We start from the raw sequence: 18,742 nt of genomic DNA on the forward strand, positions 1-18,742 counted from the left end.
TATCCCTCAGTGGCAGATCGTACCCGTCTTCGCAAAACAGACCAGAATGACAATGTGTTCACTGAAAATAAGCCAACTACATGAGCAGAGGGGGACATCTATTTCCAGCATAGCTGTCTGTCACCATTGGTAACCAACCACCTAATGAAGTATTGGATATATAGCGTAATGGTTCGTGGAACGCTTTCATTCCACACAGATTATCAAGTCGTCACCGGTGTCAAATTAAAACCGGAGTCGTGTGACTTGTGATTCTGTCTAGCACAGGCCCGGAATCCATCACCGGATGCCACTGATTTGAAAATGTCTCTTATCAAATGCATAGAATACCTCTTTGTGATGGACAGACAAAGGTTATACATCAAACCCTTGCGATCTTCAAATTGTCGTGAATCTTCAATGGTTCAACTGATCTTTGGATGAATAAATCAACAAGGACCACTTTCAGTGTAATGATGTGTTTAATCTCGGAGTCAAAGCCGACAATGAAATCGCCCTTGGAGTGACTAAATTGCATTAACCGACACCTTAGCCTTATATTGTTCGCCACTTCTCTTGAGGAGCTTAGACGTCCCACGGTCCATTCAGAATTCGCCTTTGTCTTCTCTGTGCAGTCTATATTACGTGTGGTGACAGTTAGCACCCCGTTTGGTTTGCAAAGACACGGCTGTGTGTGTGTATGTAAGACACACACACACCTTGCGTTTGGTTTTTATACGCGTCAAATAATGTTTTACAGCAAAGTTCGATGCCAAGATGCCCGTTTCTCCAGGGCTGTGAGCAACATCCCAAGCGAAGCTGTCTTGAGGACATTTCCGATCGGGAGAGATTTTCAGTTTTGTCCATTTCGGCAACAGAAAATACATTTCCCCTTTGTTTAAACAATTGCATTTAACAACTAAAAAAGTAAATCTTGAATATGCAACACACACTTTTAATCCTTTGATGCATTTTCAGTGAACCAAATAATTGCTTTTCTGCTCCTGGTTTATAAATCTCCAAATGGAAGAAGTCTTCAATAATATTAACAGGTGGACTGGTACATCGCAACCCTGCAAGATTTCGGAGATAACAGGTGGATGACAGCAGCGCCAAGAGTCCAACTGTATTTATTGCCATGTTAGATATATGGTTTGTGAGAGCGTGTGTGTGTGTTTCTTTCACTTGTATTCTAATTTAACTTATTTATCATATATCACACTGATCTCAGATAATTTATTGTTTTTACTCCTCTGACGTCCACTTAGTGCTTTGCTCTTTTTATTCTTAAATTTTTGCAAATTTTTAAAATGATGTGTTTCATTGAATAATCTCAACGTTTTCACTTTTAAAACAATCGGTCCTCTAGAGGATGGAATATTCAGATACTCCCATATGCTTCTAAACGTCAGCTAATCCTGAGTTCTAAACATCAGCCCTCATTTAAGACCCAGACATTCAATGTATTTAGCAAATATGTCTTCATTAAATCCATCTTTAATTTATTTTATTTTATAATTCATTATAATATATTCACCAAACTTAAATTAAGTATTACCGGCTGTCAGTGGTTTACCGGGTGGTTTAGTAAATGCTAATACATGATTAATACAATGCTCAGATACAACACTAGCTTGTATTCAAATGTGTTTTTTTTCCATTTAAATAGAGATTAATGAAGGACTAGCATTAATCTGCTGGGATACTGCTTCATTTTATTTATTATCATGAATTAAAACAGTAACCCATGAATCTCCCAGGTAGTTGGAGGGCATTTAGTAGGCTCTTTATGGTTCACCTTGCATGACCTCACCTGAAGAGGGAAAAATCTAAGCGTTGCACGCCTTTCCAACAAAGACTAGTTTTGTGCCGAGAACTCATTCAACTCACTTTTAAGGGCCCTCTGAGACGTTTAACTGCAATCTGACAATTGAGCGGGGTTTTAAACCGTTCGAGAGCAAACATAAGAGAAAATGGGATTGGACATCAAAGCGTCCTCAACCAACCAGGTCCATTGTGGCAAATTGTATTATCCCCAAACTACTCACAGCGAGCTGCTGTGTGTGTTGAGTTTATCTTCAGACCGGAGCGTAATTAAGAACACGGCGCTCATTCAATAGCTGCTGTCAATTACATGCCTCAAACATCATTTTTTTTAAGCCAGCTCTTGACTTTCTGGCCAGCGGCGGTCACTTTGTGATCAAGGGCATCTGACAAAACATTCCAGTATTTTAGATGGAAATCTGCTATATATTGTATCTCCAGACACAAAGTATTATTTGTGTTTAATGAAGCTCAGATTTTCTGATAAAGGAATGAATAAAACTTGTATACTCGACTCTCCATCTTTGAAACATACAAACCTGTCTAGCAATAAATTCACCAGCAACCGTGAAGCCATATGTTCAGTATCAGCACCATGGACAGCGGCAGCGGGTTTCACTGGGATAAAATAAGCTAAAATAACATATTGTTGGGGACTAATTGGTGTTCAATATCAGCTTGAACCGCTCACCAGGATAAAATAAAATAAAGTCAGATAAAATGAAGTTCCCAGTGTCTCTGCAACCAAGGTGTTTGCCTAAACAGCACCAGGAGAGCAAAACAAAGTAAGAAAATAAAAAAAATGAATAAATAAAACAAAATAAAATTCTCTCTGTTTGCCTATTAAACTGCATCAGGAGAATATAAACAAATAAAAGAAGTAATGAAATGACAAATAAAATTAAGTAAAATTTAGGTCTCAGTTTCTTCGCCACGGGGATTTATGTTATATCATATATATATATATATATATATATATATATATACACACACACACACACACACACACACACACACACACCTTTTTACTCAACTATGACAATTTCCACGACAAGTCATAGTCCGAGTTAACAGCGAGACCACACAAGCAATCATCTTGTGTGTTTTATCCCCAAAATAAAATTCTCTCTGTTTGCCTATCAAACTGCATCAGGAGAATATAAACAAATAAAAAAATAATATAATGACAAATAACATTAAGTAAAATTTAGATCTCGGTGCCTTCGCCAAGGGGATTTATGTTATTTTATATATACATACACACACACACACACCTTTTTACTCAACTATGACTATTTCCACGACAAGTCATAGCCAAAGTTAACAGCGACACCACACAAGCAGTCATGTTGTGTGTTTTATGCAAAGTGCTCAGCCCACGCGTGGCACTGCGTGGCACCTTCTGCAAACTCCACGCCTCCACACTTTGGTGCGGCTGCAGTTTTTTTTTTTTTTTTGTACCTTACTAAATCCCTCCTGTCAGTGCAGTCACCCAGTCGCCTGTCCCGATCCAAAACATACCCCCCCCCCCCCCCCCCCCGCTCCCAAACCTCCTGCGCTCCATCACCACCGGTTTGCAATCCCAATTACCGTTTGCAAAGTGTTCTGCCTGTAACCTCCGGGTAAATATTTACTCATCAGCTGAAAAAAAAAAAAAAAAAAAAAAAAAAAGTCACAGTGCATCATCTTCCCCCCCACATCCATCCCTGGGTATCTCTCCTCCCGTCTCAGAGAGTCCAGACCCACCCCTAACTGTCTGCCTGCCATGACCGTCCTCTACAACGCCAGCCTGTATTCTTTGGACCTCCCCTTTCTCGCCTTCAGTCTGTGCATCCTCCAACCTCCCTTCCTAGACATCCATCCCACAACCTCTCCAACCCGCTCACGGCTCCTCCGCTCGACGAGAGAGGGGAAGAAGAGAGCAGGGAACGGTTTGCAAAAAAAAATAAAAAAAATAAAAAAAAAATTAAATAATAATAATAATAATAACCCTCACACCCCGGAGCTCCCTTTGCTCCCCTTTTTTTTTCCTCCCTCCCTCCCTCCCTCCCTCCTCTTCCTCCTCCTCCTCCTGACGGACTTCATCACTTTACTCCGCCAATGCCCCTAGACCACACCGAGAGCCGAGGATTTCCAGCCCCTTGAGCATGAAAAGGATTGCCAAATCATCCGCAATCCAACATCACCGCCCGAGACACCAGCATGAGCCCTGGATACGTATGCTCCTGCAGAAGTTGTTGGCAAGACAACTAACACAATCTTCGACCGCAGATCCAGCAACGAGGGGAGAGTCAGTTTTAGGTGAGTACGTTCACCCGGGAAGGGTCGAGCCTCTTTGCGTCTTATATTATCTTTTATTTTTCTTTCTTTTTTTTTTTTTTTACATTTTTTTTTTTTTTTAATGTCCAACGTTGATCACGCCGGGCTGGATCGCGGGACGCAGTTATGGCGCTGTTTGCGCGGTCAGCACGTTTACCGGAGGTGTCCTTTGCGGGATGAACGCGTTACATATATATTTATTTATTTTTATTCCTTTTTTTGGGGGGGGGGGTCTCATCGTGCAAATTGCGGTTAGGGATCTTGTATAATAGTCCTCCCCGTGTCGTATAAACGGACCCCCCCTTTTCCCCCTTTTTTTAAAGCTTAATGCAAATAACGAGCGCGGCTTTTCTATGTCACGTCCATTGCATTTTTTTCTCCCCCCGCTGCGATGCTGCAGAAGCACGGATGGGAAGCGGCGTAACACACCGGGGTACACGGATGTCAAGATTTTCTTTTCTTTTTTTGGTGGGGTGGGAGGGTGATGGGGGTAACGGGGGTGATGGGGGGGCTTCTAGACCTTCCGCCGCGGTGTCAAGGAGGCGTCACGTCAAACGTCCACGGTGGAGCCAAAAACAGTTCACCGTGCAGCCGTGCATCAATAATCATATTCAACCTGATCCCATTTTCAGCTTTAACTTGCCTCTATTTATTTATCTATTTATCTATTTATTTATTTATTTATTTGTTTGTTGGTTTGTTTATTCATTTATATGTTTATTCATTTATATGTTTTTAATTTATTTTTTTATTTATTTATAGTGTAGTATCTATTTATTTGTTAGTTTTACGTACCCCCTTGGCCTGAACTGCAATGTTCATTAAATTGAAAAAAAAGGGTTATTTTTTTATTTTATTTTTATTTTTTTTTAAATTTTTTATACATTTAATTCCATGTTGCGAACAAATGACAGCAGACGGTGCTTTCAGGATCGGTCCTCCTCTTCGCCGCAAAGTGGCTCAGCGCGCCTGAGTACGCGCACACACACTCACACTCTCTCACACACACACACACACACACACACACTGGATATCAGAATGAAAAGAAACTTTCCAGGGTTAACACTTGGTTTCATGGTTAAAGTTAAGACTCAGGTTCAGGTAAAGGTGAGTTTTTTTTTTTTTTTAGGGGTGGGGTGGGGTTATGGGGGAGTGGGGGGGTCCTACTTAGTTGTTAAGTAATGGGGCGGGTTGCATCATGGAAATGGCTGTGCGTGTGCGTGTGTGTGTCTGTCACCACTGAAGCAAAGTTGCAGCACCCCGGTTCACCCGAGTTTTGCAGGGAATGCTGTTCCACGGTTTCACTGCGAGGGGAGCTCAAGCTCTTTTCCACCGGCCGCCGTTGTTTGGCTGAAGGCGAGATGAGTGTGTGTGATACAGATATCAAGTCAACGCAATTAGAGAATCTGCATCCGTTTGAAAATGGCCCTGGTAGCACTTATCTGAACTTTCCACGACTGCCACTGCATTATTTTTGTTTTGTTTTACAGTTTTTTTTTTTTTTGTGTATTGGAACCGGCTTTTTTTTTTTTTGGTACATTTAAGGACTGTACCCCTGTAAACCACCAGCAAAACAAATAATGATATTGACAACATGTCAATACATCCTGCGTGAGTGCTTTGCCCTCTTCATTACACGCGCCGGGCTGAAAATTGCACTGGCAGCGGAAATTGCGGGAGAAAATCTCATTCATAATGCCCCGCTCAATCTGGTGGCCTTTTCAATGGGCAAAGTGCTGGCAATGTGTAATCATTTTCATGGGTGGGGGGTCGGGAGAGGGGGGTTGTTCAGCGTCATACTGGCAAAATGAAAATGCCAGGAGTGGCTCAGAGCTATATTTGTGTCACGGCTTTAGATGACCCAATGTCAATGATGCTTTCAAGGAATGGGAAAGGAAAAAAAAGGAAATTAACCGACAGACGTTTTCAATAGAGCGACGACTCTTCCTCAGATGCTGTGATTGACGTAAATATTAAAACGTAAGGGGAGGGATTGGTAATAGGAATTGATTCCAGGCACAGTGTTGCTCTATCCTTCTCTGCTCTGGGGTATAAATATTTACAAAGTCTTTTTATGGAGGATAGAGAACAATGTTGGTCTTGTATTGGCAGACACTCTTTCTCTGTCTTGGTGTTCTTGTATTGGTGTTGCTTTGTTTTTTTTTGTTTTGTTTTTTTTCTTATGTGGGTGCTGGCTGCAGCTGTAGCGGCCAGAAGGCTGCCTCCCGAGAGGTTTTCTTCTTCTTTTTTTTTTTTTTTTTTTGAATCTGTTTCCATCAGAAACAAACAACGGGGTCACATAATGGCATGTGACAAAAAAGAAAAAGAAAAATAGCAGAAATGCTACGATGTGCGAAATATTCCGGCAAAAAAAACAAAAAACAAAACCAAAAACAAAACAGCTGAATCATTTGACCTCTGTTGGGGGCTGTCTGATCGGTGCGGTGCTGCTATCAGTCCTGTGAGATTACGTGGGCCTGAAACTGTGCATGTAGAGTATAATGTTTCACAAATAAATAAATATATACATAAATACATCTCAGCCAAGGGCTCATAATTAAAAAAAAAATGTTAAGCTGATCAGAAGTAGTTAATTGAAGTCTTGCATGACATTAAATTTAAACCGCCCGTGTTAAGCTTTGATTATATTTCCAGAGGAATTTCTTTTTTTTTTTTTTTTTTAGGGGAATTTTATTTTATTTTTTGTTGAAGTTAAATGTTACAAAAACACCGTTGCCGAGTAGTCTATGGAGGCAAGTTTAATCACAATGATTTGGAAAACATGTGTTGCGGTCGACTTGATCCGAACTTCGCAATCCATTTGAAACTTTTAGCCGGAGGCAAAGATGTCTCAATAATAATAATGATAATAATGATATTACTTTAAGCATTCATTACCGGGGCACCTTATAATGCACTTAGGATAGTGGTGAGGTCAGAGCTCTCCGAGCTGTCATTGGGCGAGATGCAGAGTTCACCCTGGACCAATCACAGGGCCACTTGTAGAGACATACCACCATGGACCCTCTCATTCATTGGTCAGCAAACATTTACTCTGTCATTTACGCATCTGGGCAATTATAGTTTCAAATTAACCGCTTGCATGTTTTTGTGCTGTGGGAGGAAACTGGAGAGCCTGGAGGAAACCCATGTGCTCAGAAAAAATGGAGACTTAACGTAGGAAGGTGCCCGGTCGAATCAAACCAGGGACCTTTTTTCACCCATGCCAATGCAACTTTAACAAGAACAACAACAACAACAACAATAACCATCATAATAATAAAAATTATGATGATTCATCAACTATAAGGCAGTAAATGTATATAATCAGTTTTAGTTTATCCATGCTTATCTTCTCTCTCTCCTCACCCCTTCACAGTGGGGGACCGCAGTTTCAGTGTTTGCGAGTGAGTACGAGCGCAATTTGCATTTGCTACATTAGCACAAACGTAAAAATAAACAATGTATTTGCACATCAAAAGTGAATAAGCTCACAAGCGCATGCGCCACCAATACTTTGACTTACTTTTGTGTCTGGCTGATCAGAAGCCTCTTTTCCATGATCAATGTATTTTAGGACATCTGGTCATATAGGGGAAATCACACAGTGAGTACAGATACTGAATCAGTTATCAGTTATCTTTAGGTGAACTTTTTTTTTTAATCCCCTTTGGTGTAAAAGTTTGCTACATCCTTGTTGTTTTTATCTTTAGTCTCAATTCTTTCTATTTCTTTGTTGAAATTTCTCGAGATGAGGGTTGTGATTTCTCTCCCATTTTCATATCATTTGTTGCTCATTATTATTAGTTCCTCGCTGATTTTAATGATCACTTGCCAAATTTTTAGGTCAACCGCTACCATGTTATGCATTGGTTTAGTCTGAGTTTCTGAGAAATAATTGAGTATATTTATTAAAGAAAATAAAACATGAATGTTCTTTGAAAAATAACTGAAACGGTTGCTAAATTGACAAAAACAAAAAACTAAAACAAGCTAGGTCAATACGTATAAGGCTTCACCGACATCGTCATGTATATATATATATATATATATATATATATATATACTACTACTACTATACTACTATATATACATATATATATGCATATTTTCATAGATTTATTAATCTATAAATTTATGAATCTAGCAAATAGCAAAGGGTTCTGAAGAAAAAAAACACTCATAAATGAAAGCATCTTAATTTAATGGCGATAAAGGTTTTATTTTGGCGGAAATTATTAAACACGGAGTGGGCGAGGAGAACGCAAGTAGTCCGGACAATAAAGATAAATGAGATAATTTAATCAATTAAAGCAAAGCACAGTGGAAAGGCCCCTGGTCAAGATTGTTATCCAATTGAATTTTGTAAGGCTGGGACAATTGGCTCCTATTTTACGTCATATGTTTGTGAATGTGGTCCACAAACAGGAGAATTGGTTATTATATGATAATAGCTTTGCATAGTTTGATAATTTTATCTGAGTTTGCGGGCTTTTGTGATAAACTGTACTTATCGTTTTTTTTTAACCCCAACACAGTAGACTCTCATGTCTTCATTTACATCGAGTCAAATTTGTGATCCACAGTTAAAACAAACATAGACTGCGGTACAGTTGAGCAAACAAATAAAAAATAACTGCCTCTCAGCCACAAAAATAATGTTGAAAGTGGGCTAAGATTTAATTATCCAGATTATCCATGTTGCAAGGTTTACATCAGGCAGGATCAGTCCTCATCTCCGTCTGGTATTTCTTATGTACATCCATTTGTTTGTAAAAAACAATACATTATTGCACACAAAAAATAAACAAATTATTACTACTACTATATATATAGTAATAATAATAATAATAATAATAATAATAATAATAATAATAATGTATTTATGTAATTATAATCAAAAATAATTTCTTTATACATTAACAAATTTGTACACATTTCACATTTAATTTAAACTGTCACATCTTTCACTTTTTAAACTTTTGCATCTTATACAAGTGATGCAGAAAGACAGTGTTGTTCAGATTCGGCTCCTCATTCAGGCTTGAACCTGGTTCTTCAGATCAAAAGTTAAGAATGAAAGCTCTCAAAGTTTCCTGTAGATGTGTGGCTCAGCACTGTTTCCAAAGTGGGGATTTAAGTATCAAATGTGCTTATATGTTTCCACAATCTTTTGGACATCTACACAAAAATGTAAACCCGCCATCAAATTTGAATTTGATTTTTTTACAGATGCAGCCCCTCAATGTCTAAATAGATTTCTCCTGCTCTTTAGATAAACTCCTTATCTGTTACGGTTTGTGCACAAGCGAGCCCAAAAGCAGGAACCAAGAGAGTGACAAAAAAATGACTAAGGAGACGTCGATGTTTGGAGGCGATGAAAGAAAGGGGGCTGGAGGCGAGGTAGGCTCGGACGCAGCCATGAATTGGCCGAGCGGCAGAAGATAACGCAGTGCGTCATAGGAACATTGGATGATGTAAGGCACATGGGTTGGAAGCAGGAATTTGAAAATAAACCAGTGCACAGGAGGGACAACCAGCATAATGACACTACAGAGAGACGGATACTTAATTCAAAGGGAGATGGTTGTCATAGTGAGGACATCAAAAGTAAAAACAAAAGGCAATCACTCAGAGAAAGTGTCGTACAAAAAGCGAGAACAATACGGACGTGCCCATTTGTTTTATTTTTAAAGTTTGGCAACTGCAGGAAAGTGCTTCTCTTTGTCTCCCCCGTTGTGCCGTCCAATTTGAAATACATGAACAAATATATAAAACAACTGTATGGTGACATTGTGTTTCTGAAAGATGCTTTTGTTGTTGACAGTACAGCCCTACTGCAATGAAGAGAGAGAGAGAGATAAAGGAGTATAAACAAGGATCAAATAAAAATTATTTTCTTTGGATGAGAAAAAAAATTGTTCCATGGGTCAATTCATTGATTGGTCAATCCACTGTGGTCAATGTTGATCATTTCAGATGTACCTTCGTTGTAGCTTGATGTAGCAAGAGGGAATATCTTCGCATTTATCTCGCTACCTTTCAGTTACCAGTTGTATTGTAATGTAATTTTGACAAGATAAATGTTAATTGCGATGATTGTCTAGTCACCTGATAATTTACCTATTTAATGGGTCACCTTAGTTATCATTGTAAAAGTTTACCCCGCTGCTAATTACCGCCACCGGTTACCAGCTCAGGTTGAACGTCAGCTCTCGAAAGCTTGGATAGGCTCCAACCCCCCCTCCACACACACACACACACACACACACACACACACACACACACACACACCTCTACAAGTGATATTGATCATTAATACCGTGAATTTCATACCTTCAAACCCAAGGAAATAAGTGTCACCTTTTCATTATTACTAGATTTATTTATCTTCCAATTCCATATATTAACTTACATCAATCTGTTGTGTTTTGATACTTATGAGGCATCGCAAAAAAAAAAAAAAAAAAAAAAAAAAAAAACTCCATTTGCTCCCAAATCACTAGTTGTTTATAGATACTTTTAAAGAATCAAACCAAATGTAATTTACAAAAGTAAACGTCTCCCAGGCCGGTTCTTGAAGACTTTAAATCTTCTCACCATAATAATGCATGACGCGGTGTGCATTATATTCCAAATACACCCAAGATGGAAGAAGTATTTCCTAAAAGCAATAAAACTTGAAAATCATTTTGGACTTAGCGTCTGCCATCCATCAGGAGAAGGGAAGTGGCTGGTATCTGTTCTCGCACAAGGTCCTTAATTCTTAAAAAATGAAGACAGTGGAGCACTGTGGGATTGTAGATTTGTGACCCAAAGTGATGCTGGTGAATCAGTGTTCTGCTGGCACATGCCAGCAGCTCTCAGCAGAGATGACCTACATTGCAACGGAGGGCAGCGGTAGCCCACATAGCAGAGAATTACTGACAAATATTAACATGTAATATTTAATGACCATCCAGTAGATAAATGCTCTACTTCACTCCAAACTATCATTTTTCTTATGTAAATGGGCTCTAAAATATCTGACCTGGGCATTGCTAATTTGTATCCGCGTTGATGTTTTAAACGTTCCTCTAATGATGAAAGGTGAGTTTGTTTGTCCTTAAAATATAAATGTAGCTCGGGAATTTAGCACTTTGCTAATCCCCAGCGCCAACCATGCTTTACTCTCCCCCCCCCCCCTTGGCTAACCTGAGTATTTTGCACCGGTTGCACCAACGTCTCCGACCGCAGCAGTGTCGGGTCGTGGGGCTCGTGTCAAAGGGAACGCTTTGCAGGCAATCCTTCAGTGTTTACACAGTAGATTCACTTCTTACTGCAGCAAAGACTGCGGCCATGTCAGCTGAATGAACAGCGAGGGAAGGTTCAGTCTCCTTCAGATATCCTGGTCATCGCGGCCCGACAGCGGGTTTGAAAATCCTCGGATAGCGATGAAAGCTTCGCAATTTTCTTTTGCGCACGTTGTTGAATTTCGCCATGTCACTTTTCCCCCCGTGATCATAAAATATGGGTTACGCTGATGCTTTTATTGAAAGGGGGTACTGGAGTTTTAAAGCAATACCTACCTTGAATAATAATGTTCAAGAAAACAATACATTCTAATCCTAAGACTCAAAAGATTGACATTACATATTACAATATGTATCACAATGTACGTTCTCATAAAACTACCTGGATTATCCAACTTGGCATTGAAAATCCTATTGAGAGAACAGCTTTAGCATCACCTTAGCTGACAAAACGCTTCAGAAGGCGTCATGTAGTGGCCTTGGATCACACAGCTTTTTTTCAAGTCAAGTTTCAAGTGTGGATGATACAGTATTTTACTGATTTTGCCTGAATTGAAAGCACACACACATCCATACATACACTCATTACCACAATGTGCCTCTATAAATACATTGTTATTCTTAGAAACAACCACAATTCCTGGAGAATCTTGGGTTCGATGCCCAAGTTCACTATGCATTCATGTGCTTAAGTGAGTGTTGATGAATGTCCTACAGATGATTATAATATAATATATGCTTTTGCTTTTGCTTTTTATTGGAGAAAGAGACTAGCTAGATGTGCAGTTCCCGCTGTGACTGCTTGGAGGAAAAAAAAATATATTATTTGTGGGAGTAACAATTGATTAGTGGTGCACAGCTATAACTTTAGTGTACCCCTGATGATAAAAAAAAACAAAAAAAAAAACCAACTTGAAATAGTCTAACACAGCACATTTTGCAAAATTACCAACCTATAGATTTTTTTATATGTCTGACCTTGCGTGCGTCTCGCTCCCCGCGTGAGACGACCACTTGTCTCGCGAGGCCTGAGGTGCTTCGGACACGGCCGAGGATGAAAATGTGCCATGAGAGGAACGTCGTACATCAACTTGAATTCTAAACACAGATCCATCATGTTCCCTAACATCAATTGTACACGTCCCAGCGGGGAAGCCATTAGTACATTTGTATTCCTAGTATGTGAACTTTACAACGTAAGCACCGTATCCTGTCACATTCGGCCTGAGGAATATTGATTGAACTGAGATTTATGCATATTTGTGGTCATTTGCCATTGCTTCAAGAGCGGTTACCATGGTAACCCTTTCAACCTCGCGTCCCTCCTTCGTACAGGGTTATTGTGTTTGGCTGGCTTAATGTATGCTTATCTTTAATTCAATCATTATTTTTAATTTTGCCAATGAATGAATGATGAGAGGAAATATGTACTGACTTGAGACGGACTTTTATTTTCCTGCTGATCTGGAATCACTGATGTGGTTGGATTTTCATCATTTCACATTTACATGAAGCATGTTTAAAAGGCGAATTCGCTCCTTTGGGGTTTAATATAGTCTTTGACGTCTCTGAATATTAACTAGTTTTGCCTCAGGATGAGGAATATTATTGAAACCCAGTAAATTACCAACGATATTGCTTTGTAACAGCACAGATGTGGTTATTTCTGGCATCTTAATTATCATTTGTATTTTCATTTATTCATCCATTGATTGTCTGCACTTCTTATCTCCCATAAAGGGTTGTGAGAGAGCTTGCAACAATCACACCTGGCTTGGGGAATAAAGCAGGCCAAACACAACGATAAATTGATAAATAGATAAGAAAGATAGATATTTCATTTCATTTCATTTCATTTTATTTTATTTTATTTTATTTTATTTTATTTTATTTTATTTTATTTAGCTTTTGTGATAAAAAACTAAAACAAACTATGTTCTTAAAACAAAAACAATGTTTTTTATAATAATAACATTAGAAATAAATAGTGATTTTTATTTAACAAGATCTGTAAAGCTATGTGAGCCTTTTAAGTAAATAAACATTTAATTCCCCAATTGTCAAATCTCGAAGACCAACACTTGACAGTTTCAGCTGTTCATTATACCTGAATAAAATGCATTTACTCATAACTGGGAAAATCTATGTGTGTAAAAACATTTTTATAAAGGAATAATCCAGAAACTTTGTCCAATGAAAAGGTTGGTGCTTGATCTACTGGCCCATCTGACAGCTCTATCTTTTGAACTTTCCTTGCAAATTTTCAGGGCCCTGAGCAGAACAGTTCTTATTTTCATCCCCTTTTAAAAATACAGCCTGTTTTATTCAAGGTTTTTCTCTTTTTCTTTTATCTTTTTTCTCTTTTTCTCTCCAGTTTCAATAATCCCAGATGAAAAAGGTCATTATACAAAGCAGTCATAGTTTGCAGGAATGAGGGTTAGGTCAACTGTCAGCATGGTTTCTATAAAAAAAAGAAAAAAAAAAAAAAGGGATCAAACATTGCATATTTAGCAGCAGAAAATGAACTTTGGCCAGAGACCCAGTGAGAATAGATGAAATGCAGAATACAATTAATTAGAAATGGAGTAGACCAAATTTAAGCGACAGATTGGGGGCTTTATGTCAGATTACAAACACATTTTGAAGTTGTCACTAATGGTTTCTTAAATGTAAATGCCCATGCCCAACTATTGCATTATTTCCTCTGTCCATGAAAGCCCTTTACACTTAGGTCAAAATGTTAATCCTGGAAATATCCCTTAAAGTCCTCAATGCTTTTCTTCGCCAAATATCCACAACGTTTTCGCCGCAGTTTTTTCACACAACATAATAAGCATCGAAGGGGGGCGGCACGAAAATGCCAGCCGTAGCCACGCCGATTTTAAATGAACGTGCCAGAATTTTGGCCAGTTATAGTGCAGAAGCTCTCATAGATAATATAGTCGAGATGTTTTATTGAAATGACGGTGGCAGAGCTCAGGAAGTGGAGTGGTCATTGAGTGGTTACAGATCGACCCAATGGTCTGGTGTCCAACAGGTTGGCCTTAGCGTAGCTGCCTCGACCGACAACATTACATGTGAGCGACCGAGGCTAAGCGAGTGCTATTAAAAAGAAAGGCTTTTAATAAACCCGGCTGTTTGAATGTGGTTTAACACTGTGGAATTAGCGAACCGCGGCGAGTTCCTATCACTCTGGTTATTATGCAACAGTTTCAGTCATTTGCAAAAAATTAAAAAACGGAGAGCAGCAGGAAATATCCACAAGAATCATCGTAAAGTGTCTCTGGAGGCTCCTGGCAATAGCAATAACAGAATGTCCGAAATCATGATGGGTTTGTATGGCATTCTCTCGCGTATCCGAGCAAAAAACAAACAGCTTAATCCTCCCACTCCCATAAACGGAAACCCAGTGGAAGGCTGTTTGAATGGAAAATAACATACAGGGCAGTTTAGCCATTTGTTTGGATCAAAAATGGAAATAAAAAAAAATGGGTAAATCAATCAATAAATGATTGAAATGAAGTGGGGAATAAACCAAAGAATAATCAAAATTATATTTATCATACAAATGCATAATTCAATTAACAGTGTGTATTTAATCTTTTTCCATTCTCTGTTGATGTAGTATTTAAATAGCCAACATTATCAATGCATGTTAAGTCAGTTCTCAAATATTTACAATATACTATGTATTGTAATTAAATTTATTTTTCATTATCTTGTAATAAATAAATTAAAATAATGTTTGGGAATTTTTCAGTTGGTTTTGGGGACGTTATTGCCACATTTGAGGAAATATTGATGGATGGATGGATGGATGGATGGATGGATGGACGGACGGACGGACGGACGGACGGGCAGATAGATAGATAGATAGATAGATAGATAGATAGATAGATAGATAGATAGATAGATAGATAGATAGATAGATAGATAGATAGATAAAACAAATTTAATGATCAGCATTAGTTAAGTCTTTTAATGAAGCTTATGCCATGCAAAGTAGCTATTTATGCAGAAATCCTGCAAAGAGGCATCTGAACAAAAGAAAATAAGTTTACCCTTTCAGGTCAGAGGCTGCGATTCTGACATCTCCAAAGCCTCGGCGCACCCTTCTCTTGCCAGGTCAACTTAACTTTCACATTTTCCTTTTCTATATGGAAGGATGGAGCAACACAGCCGCGCTGAAGCAGAACTCTTCACGCGCTGCTTGACTCTCCTCACCTTTTGTTTCCATCAAGGCGGCAGGGATTACTAATAAACAATCGCGGAGGTCTCAGTCCACAGCAGCTAGTAGCAATTGCCCGGTAAAGGGGAGGGTCACCCCCAGCCAACCCCGGCCCCTTGCACAGCTAGTCTCGTGCTCACAGAGAGGTGTATTAGCCTTCTTGCACATCTGTCATCCTCCATAGGTTATAATCCTATCAGAAACTCAAGGTAAGAGTTATACTGAATGAGCGGTGTGTCCTCCTATAGCATAGATCTGTTGCAGTGTGAGCTGAAGCTATTGTACTCCGGCTCTCCTTTTTGAGTCCGGCACCGCGTGTCCCACTTCAAAGAGTCGACAATCAGAGGGGGAATAAAAGCTCCAAGTCAGTCGGTTAGCGCTGAATTCCCTCAACTTAACTGCGATATCAGCAGTGCATAAAAGTGGCTGGCGTGGTCAACTTTTTTTTTTTTTTTTTTTTTTCAGCTTAACTTGCTCAGCCTTTCGCGTTGACATCGGGGCCAGGTGGTCGGGGAGGAGGTTTGAAGGAGAAGAGGCGTTGTGCTCGATTTATCAGTAATTATGGAGGGCTATTTTCTCCCATCCATGTCGGGTCTGGGAAGCAGTAGCCATTCTTTAATCTTGACACCTGGTGATCATGTAGCACAAGAAAACGCCTGTTAGGTGGTAAGGACTGGAATGAGGGGGCCTCCCTCGATTCCCTTTAAGGGGAATTGGGGTGATGGAGGTGGAGAGTATAAGAATTCACAAGCGACGGGGGGGAGGCGAGGACAATGAGAATTGTGGAACTCCACTAGCTGTATACAAAGCTGTGCAGGGAAAGATAAGGAACGCAGATTTCTCTGTTACCATAGTAAAGATAAAGACTTTGCAAAGAACGAGCTGAACTAATTTGATATTTGAGGTGAGCTAAAAATAATGTTAAATCCACTTGTAAAGCAGAACACATCTTTATGTATCTCCCTCTGGGCTCGCTTTGAACAATAATATAGGAACCAAGAAAATGCCAAGGGCAATTATACTGACGTTTGCCGTGCTCATTCGTCTGTTAAGAGGAGTCAAATGATGGAGATACATAAAGAGCAAAATTTTCCCGCATCACCTTATTATATGTTTATTTTTATCTTTCAAGGCAAAAAAAAGATTTAAATGCAAGTAAACAGAATTAAAAACATAAAATATCCATTAATGTGATTTATTATTATCATTTTTATTATTACTATCACTACTATTACTATGAATCATAATATTAATCATAAACATTTAAGTATAATATTATATTTATAATTATCATTATCATTATCATTATTATTAGTAGAAATTGTATTATTAGTAGTAATGATAATGTTAATTTAAGTATATTTCATAAACATAGCAATGATAATAATAATAATAATGAGGATGATGATGCTGCTGCTGATGATGATGACAATTATTATTATTATTATTATTATTATTATTATTATTATTATTATTATTATTATTATCATTATATAAGAACAACAACAAAAACAATGAAAATTACCAACAATAATAATTGCTGTTAATACGTAATATTGCTGTTCTCATTATTTTTGTCTCATTATTTCAAGTGCAGTGTTTCCACAAACAAAATCCACACCCTTAGTTGTCGAATGGATACTGTTCAACTTTTCCATGGTCTTAATTGGATATCCCTACCAAGTCAATTGATATGCAAGAAATAATTATTCCCAATTTGCTAAATTCTGAAACACTTCAGCGAGTTGCACATTCATTGTCAGAACCGCAGAGCTAATGGGAATATGCATTTATTGAATGGATGGTAATGCATATATTTTTTTTCAGCTGAGCGCAGCGCCTTGAGCATTGTGCCAGCGGAGCATCTCATTCTATTAACTATCCTTTCCCTAATTTCAGAAAAACACGAAATCTCCAAGTGGCAGGATTGTTTTCAGTTCCTCCTACGTACATGCTGCTATTTAAACAGTGCAGGCAGACATATCCTAGGTGTCTGCACTGTGGATAAAGAATCACAAAGCAGCCCAGAGTGGGGCTATTTGTAACGCTGAAATGCCGTTTTAGCACCGAAACCCTAGAAAATCCAATGAGAACGGCTGAGCCAGACAGGGAAATAATACATGTTTCAGTCAGATTTGTGTTTGAATCAAACTGCTGAAAGAGTGCTTTCTGGGAAAAGATGCATGGTGTGCATTCTAAATACAGAAGCAGCTCATATATGATTTAATCAGGCGGTGTACACCGTGACCGGCTGAATAACGTCTTCTATGTTTGATTCTTCTTAAAATGAAATATGGATGTTACATTTCAATGATGCGGGTACTATTGACTTGATCTCGAACAAGGTGATTATTAAAATTGATATATTTTCTCCCCCTGATGGCAAGTAAAGGTACAGGGATTACATAGGTTTTCAGATATTTTAATCACACTACGATTGCAAGTGTCACAAAATTAACTCCCTGAACCCTATAGTAATCTTTGAATTTTGGAAAGAAACATATTTGCATTATAATGTAAAGAATCTTTATCTCTGGATTATCTCTTCAAATCTAGATATGCATTTTAACGCCAAAACTAAAGCGCAAACTGATCAGAAGTGGGGACGGGTAGTCACGAACATCTCAGGCAAGCAACCAGAGAAATTTGGTTGTGGGCGGCACTTAATCAATGAAACAGAAAACAAGCACGCTCCCTAATCTCATAATTCTCCACTGACTTACATCTGTAGAAAGAAGGAGGAAGAAATTAAATTTTATAGAGCCACTCTTTTGGACTGTTTTTACTTGCCGAAGAACCGGCACCGCTCACCCCTGGGGATATGTGTTGAAGGAGACACTTAAATTCAAGCTGAGGGATAAATATGCAAAACTAATAATTGACATTGTACGTCCATGGGCAAGATATAATGAATTCAAATACAAGTGGTCTAAGGTTTAGCAGTCATGGCCAGATTCAACAAAAAAAAATAAAATAAAAAAAGAAAAGTAAAATAAAATAAAATAAAATAAAATAAAATAAAATAAAATAAAATAAAATAAAATTTAAAAAAAAATGAAATTGTCAGATGGGAGCACCTTCATTGTCACAAAGAGCTGAT

General features: G+C 38.5%; 1 protein-coding gene across 1 annotated transcript in view; it reads left to right on the top strand.

The window, feature by feature from the left end:
- The first annotated feature begins 3,921 nt into the window (after positions 1 to 3,921).
- brinp1 (bone morphogenetic protein/retinoic acid inducible neural-specific 1) overlaps positions 3,922 to 18,742 on the top strand; it is a 125,321-nt gene continuing 110,500 nt past the window's right edge. Inside the window, exon 1 of the mRNA XM_086152121.1 lies at positions 3,922 to 4,104. The gene's annotated coding sequence lies outside the window, so the exon portion shown is untranslated. The remainder of the gene's footprint in view (positions 4,105 to 18,742) is intronic.

The sequence above is a fragment of the Fistularia commersonii genome, chromosome 9 (genome assembly GCF_037954325.1).
Source record: "Fistularia commersonii isolate RoL2024-O1a breed Wild chromosome 9, RoL_Fcom_v1.0, whole genome shotgun sequence".
NCBI lineage: Eukaryota > Metazoa > Chordata > Actinopteri > Syngnathiformes > Fistulariidae > Fistularia > Fistularia commersonii.